Source organism: Parasteatoda tepidariorum, chromosome 3 (assembly GCF_982258835.1).
Source record: "Parasteatoda tepidariorum strain Cologne lab strain chromosome 3, Ptep-v5.0, whole genome shotgun sequence".
Classification (NCBI taxonomy): domain Eukaryota; kingdom Metazoa; phylum Arthropoda; class Arachnida; order Araneae; family Theridiidae; genus Parasteatoda; species Parasteatoda tepidariorum.
Genome location: NC_141757.1, coordinates 6,247,647 through 6,269,238, shown reverse-complemented (window position 1 = coordinate 6,269,238; position 21,592 = coordinate 6,247,647). Strand labels below are relative to the sequence as shown.

The following is a 21,592-nucleotide window of genomic DNA, read 5'->3' as shown; positions in this document are numbered from 1 at the left end:
CAGTGTCTTTTTCGTGACAATTTAAAATTTGATAAAACAACTGGTTAAAGCGAAGTAACCTCTCGCATATTTCATCCTTGAAATATTGTTGGTGGATTGAATCCCCTATAGAGACACCTTTACATATGAGAAGGAATCACAACCCAATGAAGGGATCAATGAATAATTCAAGATAGGGCTTTAAACATTCGTTGTGTATTTAGAGAGAGACTTGTAACTTTCTGCGAACATCGTTTCTAGGATGGGAGGGGGGGATAGTCGGGTAGGGGGGAGGGGTTGGTCGAGAAACAACTTAATCCCTTCCCGATTTGCTGGCTGTAATCTCGACATTTGGCAGGAAGGGTATGCGAAACACGCGTTCTAATCTAATGCTCCCATCTCGAAGGAGAAGACGCATTCGAAGGACTTGTTCTAATCCTTTTGATCTTCGGAAGTTCAATAAAACGCACACGTCTTACGCGGCGGTATCGATTCGTTTCTAAAGTCAACCGTCGTCTATCGATTTCGTAAATTCTAAAACTGTTGCTAAACTTTCGGGAGAAAACGTTGTTGTACAGTTTATATTCTAACGGTTTATGTGGTTGGTCTTTGGACGATTCTCGAAGTGTATTTTGCCTTTAGAAATACAAGATTTAGAATAATAAGTTAGTTTATTTTATCTTTAAAAAAACGTCATAGATCAGCCGACCCACTTTTTGGGTTGACGACGATTCATGTTCAACTCCGTAGCCTTGTGATTTTGAACCCTATCCAGAAGACAAGGGAACTCATAGATCAAGTATTTAATGCGTAGAAACATCTGACTGAAAATGGAGATCAAGACAAATACTCTGAAAAAACGTTCTCAGAAGTTGTTTCCCAATTATACCCTCTAAGTTCTTCACTTAAAAAGCAAAACAAAAAACAAAAAAATAATAAATGAGAGAATTTGTGTGAAGTTACCTTAATGTTCATAAACCGTCAATTTCGACTAACTGTATTTTATTTTGTAACCGTCGTTGAACAACAGCCCAATTTTTCGGGTTTACAACTACTAATGTTTAACTTCGTCGCCTCGTAATTTTAAACCCAATTCAGAAGACAAGGGAACTCTTGGATCGAGTATTGGGAGAAATTTGCCTCCGTGGAGGACTTTTGATGGAACTAACCCACATTTGCGTTACATGGAGAGGAAAACCTCCCACTGTTAGACTGACGGCAAGGGGATTCTAACCCATGATCCGTCTACCACTGAGGATATTTCGCGTCAGCACTGCGGTCGGTGCAAGCCGGGTGTACAGTGCCGGATTACTCATTAGGCCATACCCATTAGGTTAGACTAGGCCATGGCCTGGGGCCCCCAATGATTAGGGACCCTCTTAAAATGGATTTTTTGAAAATAAATTTTAAAAAATTAAGAAAAATAATAATTTAAAAAAAATCAATTTTAAATATATATTAATAAAATACGATAATTTTTTTATATAATGTTAATCACATTTATTTATTACTTATTAAAATTTAATTTATTATTATTTATCTTTATTTAAAATATGCTTTCTTGAATGAAAAGATATATAAATACTTTTATATTTGAATTAAAAATATATATATATAGGAGAAAAAAAATTTAAGGTCCCCAAAATTTTGACTGTCTTTGGGCCCCGCGTCAGCTTAATCCGGCTCTGCGGGTGTAGAACTCGTATCGACCAGCAATCTCTGGGACTCGAACTTATTGTTAACGCACTATGGCTTCCCATATTTTGAGAGTAAGAAATCCAAATCAGTCTGAATATTATTCAGAGAAAATTCATTTCATGTCTGATTTCCTAATTCAAAATAGCGCGAGCAACGAATTACACTGGTATAAGAAATTAAGAGAATTTTCAGACTCGGTTGATTTTCTCTAGAATTACTGGACCGATTTTAATGAAATTTGATCAATGTACATACATTGATACAATACAAAAGAAATAACCATTCAACAATTGTGATACACACGCATCATTGTGCGTAACCCATTGGAGTTGGAAAGTATGAAAATGCCACAGGACAATTCAGGCCAATTGCCACAGGAAATAATAAATTGCCTTATCTCATGTATGAAATCTCTATACAAGGCCTGTATGTCTGTAAGAGGGGACAGTACACCCTATTAACCCATTTTTTGTTGTTTATTCTGCAACTGCTGTTTCATACCTTCAGACTCCAACGAGTGTTTCTCATGATCATGCGTGCGTATTACAATTGTTGAATGGTTATTTGTTTTGTATTGTATCAATGTATGTACATTCATCAAATTTCCTCAAAATCGGTCCTGTAGTTCCAGAGATAAACGACCAAGTCCGCAAAGATTTTAACTACCTTAAAATTTTAAGTTTGATTTATAATATCTCATGTGTTAAGTTGGCATCTAAGCGTTAGTCTCTATCATATATGGCAACGTTACTTTTGAAAAGTAACGAGTAAAAGTACAAGTATTTTTAAAAAAAGTAACGAGTAAAAAGTAAAAAGTTCTTATTTTAAAAAGTAGCGAGTAAAAAGTAAAAGTACAAGTACAAGTACTAAACAAAAAAAAGTAACGATTTAAAAGTACATTTCTAGGTAATCGATTCAAAGTAACTTAAAATTTTATTGAATAATATTCTTAAGTTCTTTAATGTTTTTGCAAAATTGTTGTTATTTATTTAATTATTTTTAATTTTGAAAGTTATGGATATTAATTTATTTTTAAATTCAGAAGAATATTATAATATAATTTTATAATATAATCGTATAATATAATTTTAAAATCAAACATAATTTAATATCAAACTTTTCATGAATTTGCACGAAAAAGAAATTTTATCAATTAATTTTAATTTATTATTTTTATTTATTCAAATTACCATTGATTTAAAATTGTTTTACTCTTTAGAAACGCGTTTTAAAAGCACAAACATAAACAAAGCAGACACGGGGTTTCAGATAGCTTTGTGATCTTTGAGCTAGTAAAAAATATTTTATTGTGCAGTATAAGTTGAAACAGAAGGTATTTAAACACGAAGTTAGCTGTGAATGCATATATATTGGACATTAATTTTATAAATCAAAAAAACATAAGCATTTTTTTAAAATTTAATTTTTTGTTTTTTTAGAAAGCTTACCGAGTTTTAGATAAAAGTAACGATTTCATTCGATATTTCCGTTACAAATACTTGTACTTTTTCCCTAAAAAAGTAACGAAAGTACAAGTGAAAGTACTAAATTTAAAAAGTAACAAAGTACAAGTAAAAGTACGTACTTTTTACTTGTACCGGCGGTACAAGTAACGAAAGTAAAAGTACTGCCATATATGGTCTCTATATAATAATCTTTAAGCATGATAACACGGTTCCTGCCTTACAAAACTGAATTATATTATGCTTCAATATTGAATCAATTTTCTTGCAAGTGAACAGATTCTTGGGGTGAGCGAAGAATTTTTGACTTTAAGTAGGGTGTAGGGATTATATTGGAAGAAAAAGTGGTCTAATATATAGAAAGAGGTGAATTGAAATGTTCCGGTCTCAATTTTACTTATACCACAATGAAGATAAAAAGGATTAAAAGAAAAAAGAGAAAAACGAAGAAAATAAAGAAAGTAAGAGTACTCAAAATTTCTTTTGAGTGCTCTTCACATTACTGCATTGATATATTTTGCTTTGGCTATACTTATACAATATTAGAAAGCACTCCTTTCTGCGGATATAATTGTGTGAGCTGATGATCAGAAGAGTATTTCATTTTTCGGTATTTTCATATTTGTTTTAAATAATAATTTTTTCAAAAATATTTTTTAAAAATATTTAATTTTTCTTCTTTTCTTTTCCTTAATCCTTATTATTTTCCATGTTTTCTCGATATTTTAAGTTATCTACATACAAAACAAGAAAAGAAAATGTTGAAGAGTGCGAATTACATTAGATTTTATGCATTTTCGAATACCATTAAAACATCTATTGGCTATAGTACAAGAACGTTGGGATTCTCTTCAAGATGATACAATCCTCTACAACAACAGGTTATTTCGATTTCAAATTTTCTAAAGATACAAATAATTTTTATGCCCTAAAAAAATAACGTAATTGCAAACGAAATAGTATTAAAATAATGAAAAAGAAAAATAAAGGACAGAAAACACTGACTAACATAATCTTGACATGCAACCAGATTTAATAAATAAAACCGTTAAAATTAGTTGGATCAGTAAGGAGTTAATAGTTATTTAGCATTGAAATAGACAAATATAATAAAGAGAAAAATGTTAGAAAGCACTGACCAATATAATCTTAACATGCACCCAGACTTAAATTCAGTGATATATTAAAAAAAAGTTTAAGTCCATTCCTACTTAAATCAACAAAAAAAATAATTTTAGCTGGTGAAACATTTATATTATTTGGTCGTGCAAAACATGTCATTATTAAGACTCTACAGCTTGTCTAATAATTGGGTCTAATTATTATAATATACTAATATAATACCTGATATAATAAATTTTCTACATTTATATAATATAGCATCTAATTTATTTAATCGGCTAATTTATAGGGGAGAGTGGGGTCAATTGTAACAGGGTACGACAGTAACAAAGCAAAAATTTCGAGTGTCGGGTTCTAGATTTGGTTCCTAGGTGGCGCACAAGGTGTATTTAATAAATCTACATGTACACCCCTGATGGCAACCATTTTTATGTACTTTTGAAAGAGTTACATCACAAAAGATATTTTCACGCCACGCAAGTACTTTTTTTGGTATTAGAATATTATATTGTAACAAAGTAGTTTTGTTTAAACAAATAAAAATTAGTAACTGAATATGTAAGTGGACACCTTAATTAACATTTCAATAAAAAAAAAGATTAGTTTTGCCAATTAACTAGCATTGTTTTTAACAAATGAAGCTGAAATGGAGTCTTGGGAACAATTGTAACAATAAGTAAAGGGACGATTGTAACAGCTGAAAATAAATAATCTTATGTTATTACTTAACCCTTTAGGAACCACCAATAGTTTCCTATATCATTTATATTATGTTGCATGTGCATTATTTTATTTGTCACCTTTCACAGCATAAATTAAAATTTTTAACCCCTTAAAGTTAAAAGTTTAACCCTTTAGGTCTCTGCTCATTATTATTTTTACTCCTAAAATATCACTACTATTTTGATCAATAAAAAAAAAATATCACAACTATGATAATATGTATAATTAACTATGTTTTAGTTGAATTTATGAACTGTTACAATTGTAAGTGGGGACAATTGTAACAAGTGCACGACTGTCAAAAATTGTTAATAACTAATATAATAACACTTAAAATCAGGTATTTGTCTTTTTTCTAGTAGAGGATAGTCTACTTTACTCGTCTGTCAATTAATACTAATAAAATATTGGATATTTTGTTAGTTAAAAATAGTTAAGTAAAAAATGTTACAATTGACCCCACTCTCCCCTACTATATATCGTCTAATTTAACCCATTGATACAGGAGCGTTAACAAATGCAAACCGGTTTAATCCGAGTAAAAACAGTAAAGCTGTATACAGCTGTACATACAGCTGTATAGTATCACTCCATAATTAAAATTTTACATAGAATCTTATAGTGCTAAAAATTTTTCCAGGGACTATACTGCTGTTTTATGCACGATATATATTAATGTATATTTTGAAAACTTTGCATACAGTCCCTTTGTAATAATCTTATTTAAAAATTTTAAATATATATATTCTTTTTTTAAAAAAAAATATTATGATGTTATATGTATTGACAGCTGAAACTGCTTTTCTATCAGGAAAACCACTAAAGACGATTTATGCTGGAGCATTTATTATATTTCACTCTGAAAGAATTTTTTTTTTATCTCCCGTTATTTCAAACCATAGTTCGAAAAAGCAATAAACTTTGTCATTACATTATAGTCTTTCTATCTACGAATTCAATCAATTTTGTGCGCAAAGTTGAAATAAGTTTTTTAGTGCTCTATTCCTGGACAGAAATTCATTTTAAAAGTTTCTTTTTTTCAAAAAAATATGAACAATGGTACTAGAAGGAAAAGGAAATTACCATTTTCATTAGGGGGAAAAAAAAGAGTTGTTGTGATTAGATTGTTTTGAAGTTTTTGGTTAGCTAAACAAGTTTTTAAATAAAATTGATGAGTTTGAATACCGAAATTCAGCATTAAATCAAATTGTAAATAAATTCATTAAATTCAAATAACAAATTATGCATTTTGAACATGATTTGGCTAATAAAAGTGAAGTGCTTATTTATACAAGGAAGATAGTCACCCTGCCAATCTGAATTTTTGTATCGATCGTTTTTGGGTTAGGTTATATAATGCGTTAGATATAAATTTAGGTTAGATATATAAAGTATAAAATGTATAATGTTGGGTTGTATAATGGTAATAATGCATAATGTTGGGTTAGGATATATAATGGGTTAGATACCTTGTATATATTTATGTTGGATATATAATGTATAATGTTGAGTTGTACAATGTAATAATGCATAATGTTAGGTTAGGATATCTAATGGGTTAAATATAAATTCAGGTTAGATATGGAATGTATAAAATGTATAATGTTGGGTTGTATAATGTAGTAATGCATATTGTTGGGTTAGGATATATAATGGGTTAGATATATAATGGGTCAGATATAAATTCAGGTTAGATATGGAACGTATAAAATGTATAATGTTGGGTTGTATAATGTAATAATGCATATTGTTGGGTTAGATATATAATGTGTAAAATGTATAATGTTGGGTTGTATAATGCAATAATGCATAATGTTGGGTTAGGATATATAATGGGTTAGATATATAATGGGTCAGATATAAATTCAGTTTAGATATGGAATGTATAATGTTGGGTTGTATAATGTAATAATGCATAATGTTGAGTTTGGATATATAATGGGTTAGATATAAAATGTATAATGTTGGGTTGTTTAATGTAATAATTCACAATGTTGAGTTAGGATATATAATAGGTTAGATATACAATGTATAAAATGCATAATGTTGGGTTGTATAATGTAATAATGCATCATGTTGAGTTAGGGTACATATTGTATAAAATTTATTTTGTCTTGTAGTGTAGTTACCACCAAAAATATTAAATACCAATTCATTAGTATATAAGACATGTTGACTTGATTTATATCTTGAGGTACCTTCTGATAAACGAAGATTGACATGGTCGTAATCGTTCTTTCCTCCCCAAATGGGTGGCCTCCGAACGTGAAATGAACTCCCCAACATCGGTGGATGGTCCATCTTGAACAAAAAAGCGCTCAAAAATCCGGTGAAGTAAACACGATTCTCCCGGCCAATAAAAAAATATTGAGCGAAGAAAATAAACAGTTTTAATCAATTAATGGTAATCGTTCATTGAATTCTATTATAGATAAAATTCTGAGCCACGATGGCTCAAGGGATAGAGCATTCGCCTTCCACTGAAGGAACCCGGGTTCGGAACCCAGCGATTGCTGGACGATAGGAATTCCACATCCAGCTTGCACCGAACACAGTGCTGACTTGAAATATCGTCAGTGGTAGACGGATCATAGGTTAGAGTTCCCTTGCAATGAGGCTAACCGTGGGAGGTTTTCATGGTTTTCCTCTCCATGTAAGGCGGCTCAGTTCCATCAAAAAGTCCTCCACGAAAGGCAAATTTCTCCCAATACTTGATCCAGAAGTTCCCATGTCTTCTGGATTAGGTTCAAAATGACAAGGCGAGGAGTTGAGCATAGTCTAAAACGGGTCGGCTGTTCAACGACGGTTATAAAATAGATAAAATTCTGGAAGGGGATTAATGTGGCGTCACTGCCACTAAAAATATTAAATACTAATTAGGTAGTCTATAAGCCATGTTAACTTGATTCAATATTGAGGTATCGTTTGATAGATGAAGGTTGACATGGTCGTAAGCAGACATTCTTCCACTCTCAAAGTGAGTTAAATATTATCAAAAATCGTAATTTTTACCTTTAATTCGTCCTCAGGTGGTTTATTCAACCCACTGACGAAAAACACCGTTAGTTGTAAATTGTTGCTTTAGGATTAAAATATATCAAAAGACAAACATTTATTTATTTTATTTTAATTTATTTTTATACCAGTCATTGAACGATCGACCCAATTTACTACTAACGTTCCAATCCTTGATCTTGTAATTTTGAACCCAATCCAAAGGACAAGGGGATCTTTGCCTTCGTGAAGTACTTTTTGATGGAACTAACCAGCATTTGCGTTACACGGAGTGGAAAACCTCCCACGCTTAGCGTGACGGCAAGGGGACTCTAACCCATGATCCGTCATCTACCACTGAGGATATTTTACGTCAGCAGTGTTGTCTGTGCAAGCCAAATACATATATGAACAAAACGAAACACATGTGGCACAAATCCTTCGAAAAATGCGGAAGGAGGAATTTTCGGTGGAGAAAACGATAACTGGTGGAAAGGTTGAGCACCATCATCCATGGCTGGACAGCCCAGGGTGGGCCTTGGCCATCTCAAGAAGTTTTTTTCCAGGCTAACCTTTTTCCTGCTAGTATTTATAGTTTTTAAGACCAAAATGTCTTTTTCTAGGCCATCTATCCATCCCAAATTCGTCCTACCTCTTTTTCGTGTTCCAACTGGTCTCTTTTTGTGGTACGGTCTTCGTCCATTCTGATAAAGTGGCCTGATCATTTTATTCTTTGTCGTTCAATAAATTTAATAATGTCAAGTTCATTATATGAGTGATAAAGCTCTAAATGTGTTCTTCTACGCCACAAAAAAAATTTTTTTTTCTTGAATTCCTCCAAAAATAATTCTTATGCCCTTTCTGTCAAAGGTACCCAACATAATCTCATCCGTACCAGATAGGGTCCTGGATTCACAAGTATATGTTAAAATTTATCTTAAAAGAGATTTATATAATAAAACTTTTGTTTTTCTATGAATTACATTAGATTTTATGTATTTTCGAATACCATTAAAACATCTATTGGCTATAGTAATACAGTGCCTGACCCTATTATAAGACTCTATGTAAAATTATAATTATCACGTGATACTATACAGTTGTATTGTTTTTACTCGCATCTGCTTGCGCTCCTGTATTAATTGATTAACTTTGTAATGCAATACGTTAGATATAAATGTTAGTAGGAAGGTAGGAAGTAAATAAAAAAATCTGATTAAAAACTCATTACATATGTGTTTAAATATAAAAGTATTGCCTATAAACTCGTGCAAATCATGTAATTAGTAAAACACTACAGTGTTTATAATAATTTGATCTAATTATTATGATATACTAATATAATACCTGATATAATAATTATTCTATATTTATAATTATTATATCAGTATATCGTCTATATAATAATTATTCTATATTTATAATAATTATATTAGTATATCGTCTATATAATAATTATTCTATATTTATAATAATTATATTAGTATATCGTCTATATAATAATTATTCTATATTTATAACAATTATATTAATATATCGTCTATATAATAATTATTCTATATTTATAATAATTATATTAGTATATCGTCTATATAATAATTATTCTATATTTATAATAATTATATCAGTATATCGTCTATATAATAATTATTCTATATTTATAATAATTATATTAGTATATCGTCTATATAATAATTATTCTATATTTATAATAATTATATCAGTATATCGTCTATATAATAATTATTCTATATTTATGATAATTATATCAGTATATCGTCTATATAATAATTATTCTATATTTATAATAATTATATTAGTATATCGTCTATATAATAATTATTCTATATTTATAATAATTATATTAGTATATCGTCTATATAATAATTATTCAATATTTATAATAATTATATTAGTATATCGTCTATATAATAATTATTCTATGTTTATAATAATTATATCAGTATATCGTCTATATAATAATTATTCTATATTTATGATAATTATATCAGTATATCGTCTATATAATAATTATTCTATATAGTATATCGTCTAATTCATCCAATCATCGAATTTATATTGTATATTTAATTTAACCCATTGTCTAATTTAACGTCTAATTTAACCCATTGAAACACGAACGTAAGCAAGTGCAAACCGGTTTCTGACGCGTAAAAACAATAATGCTATCATCGGATAATTAAGATTTTACAAAGAATCTTATAGTGCGTCTAATAATTTGGCCAGTGGTTGTAACCGAAAATTGTTTTTCATTGCAATATTCCACCCTTATGGGCATAAAATTGTGTTCATAAAAATGTAATATTCATATCTTTTTTTAAAAAATTATTTCGAAATTAAATAAAACTTGGTAAAATTAATTTTTGATGAAAACATTCTTGACGGATTTATATATATATATAAAAAATAACAGGCTTCATATTTAAAAAAGAATTGTTTTCTTAAGATCAAGGAACTTTTCTCTTCAAACATAAATTATATCTTTTATACGCTGAATTCTTAGTTGTGTTTTCTTTGACATTTGTAAAAAGGAAAAACTTGGAGAGACGTATATTTATTTTAATGATATCAACAATTCAAGATGAATGACGGAAAAAAAAAACTTCGAAATGGAAAAGTTATCGTTTGCAAAACGTGCCGAGAGAGATGATGAATGTTTTAATGAGAAATTTAAACGTCTTAATCCGTCGACAGGATGTCCCCAAAAGTTTGTAAAAAAAGAAAAAAGAGCAAATAAGAAAAGTCAATCGAAAGAATTTTAATATCATCCTTCCGTTTCAAGTTAAGAGTGACTTTTGTAATTATATTGCCCGTCTTGACTAATAGCACAGGACCCAAGGAACAACACCACAAACAAATAACGCGCTTGCGCAACTGCGTTTTTACGCGATTCTCACACCCCCTTTTAAGACTTCTCTAGCGAATGGCGTTTAGTGCTGTTCGGCACTTCGTTCGATGAGGTTCTGTTGACAATCGTCTGTCGATCAACATGATGCCACTCGGAAAAATTTCAGGATCGTTTGGCACTTCATTAGTTTTCGCGTCTGTCATCATAAAAAAAAAGTATTTAATTTATTTAACTCCGTGAAGAGTGTTTGAGTAGTGAATTTTTATTTTGTTCCTCGAGAGACTTTATCTGTTGCTCTTTTTGTTTTGTTTTTGGACGACTAAACTGTGTTCTATTTATTTCCCTGTGTTTTGCTAATACGGTTTCGAAATCGTCTGCTTCTGGTAAGCTATCTTTTTTTATTTTAGATATTTTAATGTTATGTAAAAATTTGTTTTGCCGTTTCATTTTTAACCTTGAAAAGGAAAATAAATTAAATGTTATAATTAAATTTATTTTCTTTGAAATATTTCAAATCGAAAAAATCTATTATCAAGATTCGTAAAAACTGTTCTATTTATTTCTCTCTGTTTTGCTAATATGGTTTGAAATCGTCTGCTTCTGGTAAACAATCTTTTTTCTTTTAAATCTTACACATTTAAATATTATGTAAAAAATATTTTTAACATTTAAAAGGGAAGAAAAATGTAATAATGAAATTTAATTTCTTGAAATATTTCAAATCGAAAAAATCTGTTATCAAAATTGTACTTTCAAGAATATTTTTTTCAACATTTTATTTAGAAATATGTCATTTTATTATATTTTTTAACGTTTTATGTATTTTTATGCCACATAAAAAAGATGAAAAAAATAAAATACCCGTTCTTGGTACGTCGTGAACAAAAAAGAATATAATCAATAAATCAGTACAAATCCATGCACAAATCTAAAGGGTTAATTAATAAAAATTTAAAATAATTTCGAATAGTTCTTTATTTATATTTGTTGACCTTCCTGGTGACTTTACGTTATTAAATTAAGCAAAACAAGCTTTTATAGCTTATTAACAGCAGAATAGAGATTAAATATTCAGCATCACTTGGCAAGATAATATTGCTCGCGGTCACTCATAACATAATAGTCAAATTTTACCACTATCAAGTAATCTTCTCAAAAACACTTCACTTTCGGGAGGTCGTAGGACACTTTTCTTTAAACAGTATAGGTATTAAAACCGACCAGTTTTAATAATTAACAATATGTCAATATAATACTTTGTACATATATTAGTATATTTGGTACCTATTACATCATTATTTTGATTTAAACTTTCTAAATAGAGTATACTGTTTTTGTCTACAGATTGAATAACGTAGCTCTGTACTTAATAAAAGGCAGAAATTTCTAGAACAGAAATGTTTGAACAATAGTTAAAGTTTTTGTGAGAAGGAAATAAAAAATGGAATACCTTTAGACATTGATTACAGTGAATATTAATTTTAATAGTAAGTTGTAATTTAGAGAGATAAGCGATAATCATGTGGTTAACAAAAAATAGAATAAAAATAGAATATTCTGTTGTTTTTTTTATTTCGTTTATATTATATTTCAATAATTTGCTTAAACTTTATATCACAAAAAGTCCCCGTTTCCGCGACGAAACGCCCATAGTGTCCATCGTAAAAGTCTTGAAATTTTCGGAGGTGATAGCTAAATTTAGAAACTTCTCTTAGGAATTTTAAAAAAATACGACTTCAAGAACTAAAACTGAATGAAATAAGAAATAATAATAATTTCTAAAAATATGTTATAGAGTTTTATTAAGCTAAAAAATTAAATTTGCACTATCTGGAATATTTCGGATGTGGTAGTTAAATTTAGAAACTTAAAATTTTTTTATAATTAAAAAAAAAAAAAATACGGCTTCAAGAACTAAAACTAAATGAAGAAAAAATAAGAAATAAAAATTATTACTAAAAATATGTTATAGAGTTTTATTAAGCTCAAAAAAATTAAATTTGCACTATCTGGAAAATTTTCAACAACAAAGGCTGAGTTTGATTTATTGTGATAAATATGTTAATAAATGTATGTTAAAGAAGCAAATGATATTTTGCTTAGCTAAGATAATTGCTAAATAAAAATACTTCACAACCAATAAATATTTTCACGAAATTGTTATGCTGGATGCTAGGGACTAGACACAACAATTATTTTTCATTTAGTGCCTAACGCATTGTTTATATGAACCTCCCCCCCCCCTTCTAAGAACCAATGAATAAAACCACCCCAAGTCAAAATTCTTGATGGTCCCATCCAAACATTTTGATGGTTTTAGTGCGATTCATGATCTTTCAGCATCATTTGATGGTCGTCATCATCCAACATTTTCCATTATGCGTCCATGGTGTTTGATATGTCAACGAACTTCCATCATTCCATGTTGGATAATGTTACTTTAACAGTATGATGGTTAACCATCAAGATAAGTTTGATTCTCATGAACCAACAGTCCATGATAGTTCCAACTATACATTTCTATGATGGTTTATTGGGAATTCTGGTTAGTTCTCAGAAATATACAATCAAAACAATTTTTTTCTTATGTTGGATCATCATAAATCAGTCCGAATTCTTACATTGGGATGATGATTGTTCATGATCATTCCAACATTTGCTTTCTAGTATATTATGGAAATTCGTGATGGTTCATTCATAATGGTACACCAATACTTTTCCACGATTGTATAATGGAAAGTCTTGTTGGTTCAGGAGGAATATACTATTAAAAACATTTGGTTTTTTTATGTTTCTTTTCAGGGTTGGGTTTTTGCCGTCAAAAACTGGTTTTTGACATGACAGTGGTAAAAACCGTGTTTTTACCGGTAAAAACGGTCAAAAACCTACTGTTTTCTTTAATTTATGGCATGTAGCGGGCAATATTTATATTATTTTCACATAATTGCCTTTATAAATGAATGTTGTAAATCATTGCTATTGATTTTGCAACTATATACATGTATTCTTATAGTTCCACATGCATATGCATTCATATAGTTCCACATTCATATATAGTTAAGAAGTACATTCATATACTTTTATCATTATAGCTGGATTTGCAAAGGATTCAAAATTTTGCACTTCTTAATTCTTAGAAATAAACAAACAAACAAAAAAGCTTGGAACTATTAATAAATTCAAGAACTAAAAAGAAGAATTTAAAATTTGGTATTTCTTAAATATTAGAAATAAGCTAAACAAAACTTTCAAAACTTGCAACTACTAACAAATTCTTAAGTAAAGAATGACTAGACATTCTTCAGTAATGTAATAAGCCAAACAAAATGATGCTTGGAAATGTTGAAAATTTTGTTTGGTATCCTCATATTTTACTTCAAATAGTATGTTTTGATTAATCATGTTAGGAAAATGCAAGAATCTGTTCTTAAATATCTTTTAAAAACTTTTTTTCTAATTTTATTGCCCAAAAATGAATTAATTTTAAATTATAAGCAGTTAACTCAAATAAAAATACAGTTTTACCAAAACTATGGGTTTTTGACAGTTTTTGACGTTTTTGACAGAGGGTTTTTTGACATGACTGTAAAAACCAAGGTATAAACCGGTAAAAATCGTCATGTGTCAAAAACTTGCCAACCCTGTTTCTTTTATAGATTATGATAGAAATTTCTGATGGTTCAAATTTGATTCGCATGGGCCAACAATTTATGACGATCCGTGATGGTTACAACTATATATTTCTATGATGGTTTAATTGGAATTCTTGTTGGTTCTCAGGAATACACCATCCAAACAATTTGGGTTTCTTTTATATTGGACCATTATAATTCAGTCTGAATTCCTTGGAAATTGGGATGATAGTTGTTCATGATGGTTATAACATTTGATTTCTAAGAAACTATGAGGGAAATTCCCGACGTTTTGACTTGACCAAACCATCAAAACAAGTTGCTATTCTTATGTTGGACCATCATAAATCTGACCGAATTCCTACATTGGGGTTATGGTTACTTATGTTGGTTACCATCAAAAAATATAATGATTCATGATGGAATTATTGATGGTTACCATCAAGATTATGTTGGCCCATCAATTGAAAAACATCAAAAATTTTGATTTGGGACCTCTCTTGGATGCTTTCGTATTTTTTAAGCTTTTATGGACAAGAGTTTTGTCTTCGCAAGAAGATATATTACATCAAAACCGCAAGAAATTGTGCTCACCAGGAATTGTCGCTATGACTAGGCTTGCCTGCGACGAATTGTGCTTTCGACAAATTGTGAGCCTGTGTTTAATTCGACTGGTGACGAATTGTGCTCACGACGAATCGAGTTTTATCAAATTTTTTTAAATTGTTTCCGTGACGAATTAATGCGAAATCTGTTAATTGTCTTAACAAACGTAAAATTTGAATCTTTAAATATTTTCGCATTCTGTAGAATTATTATGCATACTGAAGAAGAAGCTGCTATTTCGAGGATAAATATTTTTTAAAATTTTTATTCTTTTAACGAGTATTTAATTAGGGATCAGGAAAAATTCAAAATTTCCTGCAATTAAAATAATTCTTTAGGAGTTGTTGTTATCGTTAGCTATTATGGAAAGGGATCCGATAGTTCTTATTTTCAAGTGGCGCCATCTATGGCCAAGAATTTAGAAGCCATTATATTACGAATGTGAAGGACAGGATTGACAAATGTTAACCTGACCAAAAAAAGATTGTCATTTTTCTTCAGGTTTAAACCATATAAAAAAGACCGGCTAAGATTAAAAACCCCGTCTTTTACTAGAACTAATATTTTTCGAAAAAATTTTTATAATATAAAAGGGTATAATTAAAATATTGTTGCAAATATTATATTGATAATTATTCGAAACATTGATGTGTTTGCAACTAAGAAACAATTTAGAGCAGTCATTTTGCACTTTCGAAATAGTGTGAAGCTACAGCTTTAAACTTGGAAGCATTAAAACAGTAATTTTAAACTACTTAGAACTACAATTAGAAATCAAATTTCGTAATGCAGCACTAGTAAATGAATAATGCAAAATTATCTATAATTACTAATTTTGCAACTACAAAATGCAGCGTAAGAAAAGGCAATAATTACTTCGACTAGATAATGCACAGCTTTATAGAAATGTATAATTTATCGAAGATTTACAACAATTTATAAAATATATCTATATTTCAAAACATGTTTGAAATAGGTTAAAAACAATTTCAGGCAAAAATGTCTGATATTGTAACTAATATGGAGCAGCGATAACGTCATTAAAATTAATAAAATTTTATTTATTTACGGAATAAACGCTCTTAAGAAGAAGTAAAACTACTATCATAACGTGTTTTACTCATATTATTTTACTGTATACTCATTAATAAAATTATTTTAAATACATGCATGTTAATTTTTGAATAATAAAACATAAAATATTAAAAAGTCAATAAAGACCGGTGTTTTTTAAAAATAAAACCGAACTTTTTAACAAAATTCGGCTAATGTGACCTTTTACAGAAAAGACCGCCTTATTTGAAACCCTGTTCCAGAAAACATATTTATTTATTTATTTTTTTTTTTTTGCTCTACTGAATGATAAAGACAAATAAGATTAATTTTTGCTTTAAAAATGATGAAGACAATTTATACTTGATAATGAGAACACATCGCGTGCTTCATGATTTATGAAACTGAGAAAAGTCTACATGTTTCGAGCGCTCAAAAATAGGCACCCATTCTCAAGACTCACAAGAAAACAAATTTGAAGAAGAAAAAATTACCTAATAATGTAATATGAAATAAAGAGGAAAAACAAATCTAGAAAAACAGCAGTAACCAAGACGCAAATCTAGATATGTTGTATTTCCAAGCGCAATTGAGAGCTGGTGAGAAACTGTCGTAGAGGCATTCATATTGATTAAACAAGATTCTAGAGGATAAAGACGATTGATAGTTTAACGATTGGGTTTAGGGACCCCATCTGTAGATGTGCAGCTCAAAGCGATATCCCATTGTTAATTTCTAAACTACTTACAATTTCGAGTGAAAAAAAAAGTTTTAGATATACACTTATATCCTATAAGAATACATGAAAGAAAAAACTTAAGAGATCTTCAATTTCCATTTTCGACATAACTAAAAATACGTTGTAAAATATATACATATATATAAAAAATATAATAAAGCTTTTTTTTAGTAAACAATTCCATTTACTATAATTGAATCAATTATCAAGTCAGTGATTTTAAAGAGATAATTGCAAAATGAAGTTTCGAGAGTGCCGGGTGCTTTTCTTTTTTCGACTTTTCAGAAAGTAATTTTTAACGCAAATTATGTTATCAAGATATTGTAAAAGAAAAATTTTCAGCTTTGTTAAACAGTGACATCAAAGTATAGAATTTCTTAAATAGAAAAAAAGTGGGTTTTTAAAGAAATTATATTAACTAATAAAATTTATTTTAAAATATACGGATAGAAAATAAATTATAGAATTCCCCTTCGGTAATATTAATCTAAAACCCGATTCCTTTATTTCTTGCTATTGAATCATTTATGAAATCACTGTTTACTAATAAATATAGATATTTCACGTCAAAGTATTGTGTCTATAAACTCGAGCGAAACATGTCATTATTAAAACATTAAAGTGCGTCTAATAATTTGATCTTATAATTATAATAAACTAATATAATACCTGATATAATAAATATTCTATATTTATGTAATATATAGTCTCATTTATTTAATCGTCGAATTTATATTATATATCGTGTAATTTATCCAATTGATACATGGACGTAAACAAGTGCAAACAGGTTTCAGTAGCGTAAAAACAATAAAGCTGTATAGTATCACCTGATAATTAAGATTATACATAGAATCTTACAAATTTGGACACGGACTGTACATTAATCAGGGGTCTGTTTAGAAGAAATTTGGGTCCGTTAACGGACCCTTCACAAAATATCTTTCCATAAAAACGGACCCTTCACAAAATATTTTAACTTAAAAACGGACCGTTCAAAAATTTGTTTATCTTCATTATTATTTTGTCAATCGAATAAACCCTTTCCAGGGCAGAAAACAGGAAAGATGGATGTAAACGAATTAAGTTTTGTCTTCGGCAGACGATTCTTCCATTATTCGTCCGAAATGAATATTCTGCGTTCAGCAATATAGGCTAAATACCAAATATTTGTATGTTGCATCTCTAATTTAGAAGCAGCAATTGTTGTTTATTTTTTAAAATTTAATTTTTTTAATTATAATTTTACAGTGTTGAGCATTATCATGTATGTCTTTACAATTTAAAAACTCCTTGAAAAAGTTTTTTTTTTTTGCAATAACGGACCCTATTTGCACAAATTCATAAAAAAAGCGGACCCTGATTGAAAGAATGTGAGTAATTTTTTCACAATTTCACGAAAAACGGATCTTTCACAAAATGTCTGGGCAGACCCCTGTTAATATTATTACCAATTTTAAATATTCCAGGTGCGTATTCCAGTGTAGATTTTGACTTATTTTTAAAATCGTAAATAAAGTATATTTTTACTCCATTCATATTTATTATTATCCTTTCCTTCATTACTAATTTAAAATTTAAAAGAAAGAAAAAATAAATTCAGGCAAATCTAGAGTGAGTATGTCCTGAAGTTTCAATTGCTGTAAAAAAAAATACTCCGAAATATTAAAATGCAAACAAATTATTGGAAGAGAACTTCTCCGTTGTTGCTTAATCCTAAGTTATTTTCTCATAATTTATTTGTACATTTTAAAATTGTCTTTTCAATATTTGAAACTTCATGGCTTAATCTAGGTTCTTCTGAACTTACTTTTACTTACGAACTTACACTTTAAATTTTAAATTAGTAATGAAGGAGAAAGAGAATTTGTGACGAAAAATTTCTTCCACGGTATGGCGTCCTTTTTACCCAAATTGAAATTTTAGAGTATTGAAATTTTAAAGTTGTTTGAAGAGAAAATTCTTATTTCAAGAACGATCATATTCGAAAAACGAATATGTTAACAAAATTCAATTCAGGAAAAACTAAAGAAATACTATTAATGAGATGCATGATACATAAAAATGAATTTTTTATTTATTTTAACCATAAGGAGGCATTTCAGAGATTTTGAGGTAAAGCTGCATTTTCAAACTTCTCTCTCTCTTTTTTTTTTTATAACCGTGGTTTAACAGCCGTCCCAATTTTTTGGGTTTGTGACTACTAATGTTCAACTCCATAGCCTTGTCATTTTGAAGACAATACAGAAAACAAGGGAACTCCTGGATCAAGTATTGAGAGAAATTTGCCTTCGTGGACGACGTTTTGATGGAACTAACCCGTATTTGCGTTACATGGAGAGGAAAACCACGAAAACCTCCCAACGGTTAGCCTGTTAATTAGAAGACTAACCCACGATTCTTCTACCAATGAGGATATATCAAGTCAGTGCTGTGGTCGGTGCAAGCCGGATGCATCATTCGTATCGACCAGCTATTGCTGGGATTCGAACCCGGTTCACCTCATTGGTAGGCGAACGCTCTATTCCCGGAGCCATCGCGGCTCTCAAAATTCTCTTGACGTAAGCTACACAAACACCAGGAAGTTTCGGCACGGTGTTCCGTAATAACCACCACTAATATGCAAGACCGCTATCAAAATATATATTTTAAATCCTTGTCAGAAATGAAGAGAGCATAATAGGAATGTAATATCTAAGCCTGAAAGAGCAGAAATGTTATCAAATATTGGCGAGGAAGGAATGTGTACAATGCTGACTAACTTTAAATCTAATGATTGGATTTTCACGAACTCAATATTAATATTTAGAGGGGGTGACATCAATTAGTTGACATCAGTAATTAGTGAAGATGATATTTTAAGTTACGAAATCAGACGCAGAATCATAATTTCTCTGAATAAACATACCTGTTTTTCAACGCATTCGGATTTCTGACCCCAAAAATATAGAGGGTACAGCCAATCTGGGACATATAGTCCAAATAGTTTGGTCACGTGAACGGACCTAAGTTTGGACCCCTTAATTTAAATTTTACTTTTTGCCTCTGTCACAATATCATGAGAATTTTTTAAACGTATCAAATTGTTTTTCACGCAATCATAAAATTCGTTTATACAAAGATATTTCCTTTCAAAAAATAAATTTTATTAATTATGTAATATTTTTGTATTAGTTTATTTAATAATAGTAAAAAAAATTACATACTTTAAAAGAAAATTATATATCTCAAAATACAAATATAAGAGAAATCGGTCGTTTACATCGTTCCGAAAAAATCAGAACTTAAAGAAGTCGTATATTTATCATACAATCATTAGACCACGAGTTATTAAAGGTAGTTTTAAAAATCATAATAATACCAAAAAAAATTAGAGGAAAATAAATTCCTTTTAACCGGTTATTTTATTTTTAAAAAAATCAAAGAAAGAAATTGCATAGGTTAAATTGTACTCCAGAAAATTAAAAGTTCAATAAAATAACTATTTACTTCTGTGTAAATTATTGTAGTCATAAATATTTACACATGAAAACAATATTTTACAATATTCAATAAGCGAAATTTTCCTCTAAGGAAAACTGTTGCATTCAACATGTAAATGCGAAGGAAAAAAACGAATATCTATATGCATATGCTTTATTTTATTTTATCAGTAAATATTTACACATAAAAAATTTCACTTCAGAGAATGAAGAACTTTTTATGTGTGAATATTGCAAAATATTGTTTTTATAACAATATTTTGCAATATTCACACATAAAAAGTTCTTCATTCTCTGAAGTGAAATTTTTCTTTAACGAAACCTACTGCTTTCAACATATAAATATTATGAAGGAAAGAAACTTATATCTGAAGAAAAGAAAGCGTACATATTTTAATTTCAGTAAATATTTATACATGAAAACAATATACTGCAATATTCACCTTTAAAAAGTTCTTCGTTCTCTAAAGAAAACTACTGTTTTAAACATATAAATATGAAGGAAAAAACCTACATCTATATGTATCTGCTTTATTTTAATTTTCAGTAATCCATTATTTTTTTAGAATCCATTTTTTTAGAAAATATTTACGCATAAAAACAATATTCACACATAAAAAGTTCTTTATTCTCTAAAGTGAAATTTTTCTCTTAAGAAAACTACTATTTTCAACATATATAAATATGAAGAAAAGCAAACTTATATCTATATGTATATGCTTTATTTTTTTCCGTAATAATAATATGTTGGGCGTTCTTTGCTTACAATCATCTGGCCTATTTTACTTTATATCGGAAAATAATTACTTTTCACGATTTATTGCCTTCGCTTCAAAACGGGCAGTTTTTCTACCCGGGGAGATAGGGCAGAAAAGCAATGTAGGCAACAGCAATAAAGTTCCAGAAAGTATTTTATTTTTCTTGGTTTTTTTTTTCTTCCTAGTTTAAAAAAAAATGTTCAATAACATTCTTGGCAATTAATATCAATAACGGTTTTTGAGATCTTTCTAACTTCAAAAATGATTGAGATTAAAAGTAGATTTGAGATTGCAATTCTAGTTGTGGATGGGTAAAAATTATATCGTTGGCCGCTTAGAATTCGAAAATATTTTATTTATTTTATTTTGCCGGAGTTGAACTGGTTTTTTTCTATTTTTTTTATTTTTTTATATCCGTCGTTGAAACAGCCGATCCAATTTTTGGGTTTACTACTACTCATGTTCCACTCCGTA

General features: G+C 29.2%; 1 protein-coding gene across 1 annotated transcript in view; it reads left to right on the top strand.

The window, feature by feature from the left end:
* Nucleotides 1-10,932: 10,932 nt before the first annotated feature.
* The window catches only part of LOC107455053 (uncharacterized), a 295,610-nt gene continuing 284,950 nt past the window's right edge, over nucleotides 10,933-21,592 (top strand). Inside the window, exon 1 of the mRNA XM_087158672.1 lies at nucleotides 10,933-11,231. The gene's annotated coding sequence lies outside the window, so the exon portion shown is untranslated. The remainder of the gene's footprint in view (nucleotides 11,232-21,592) is intronic.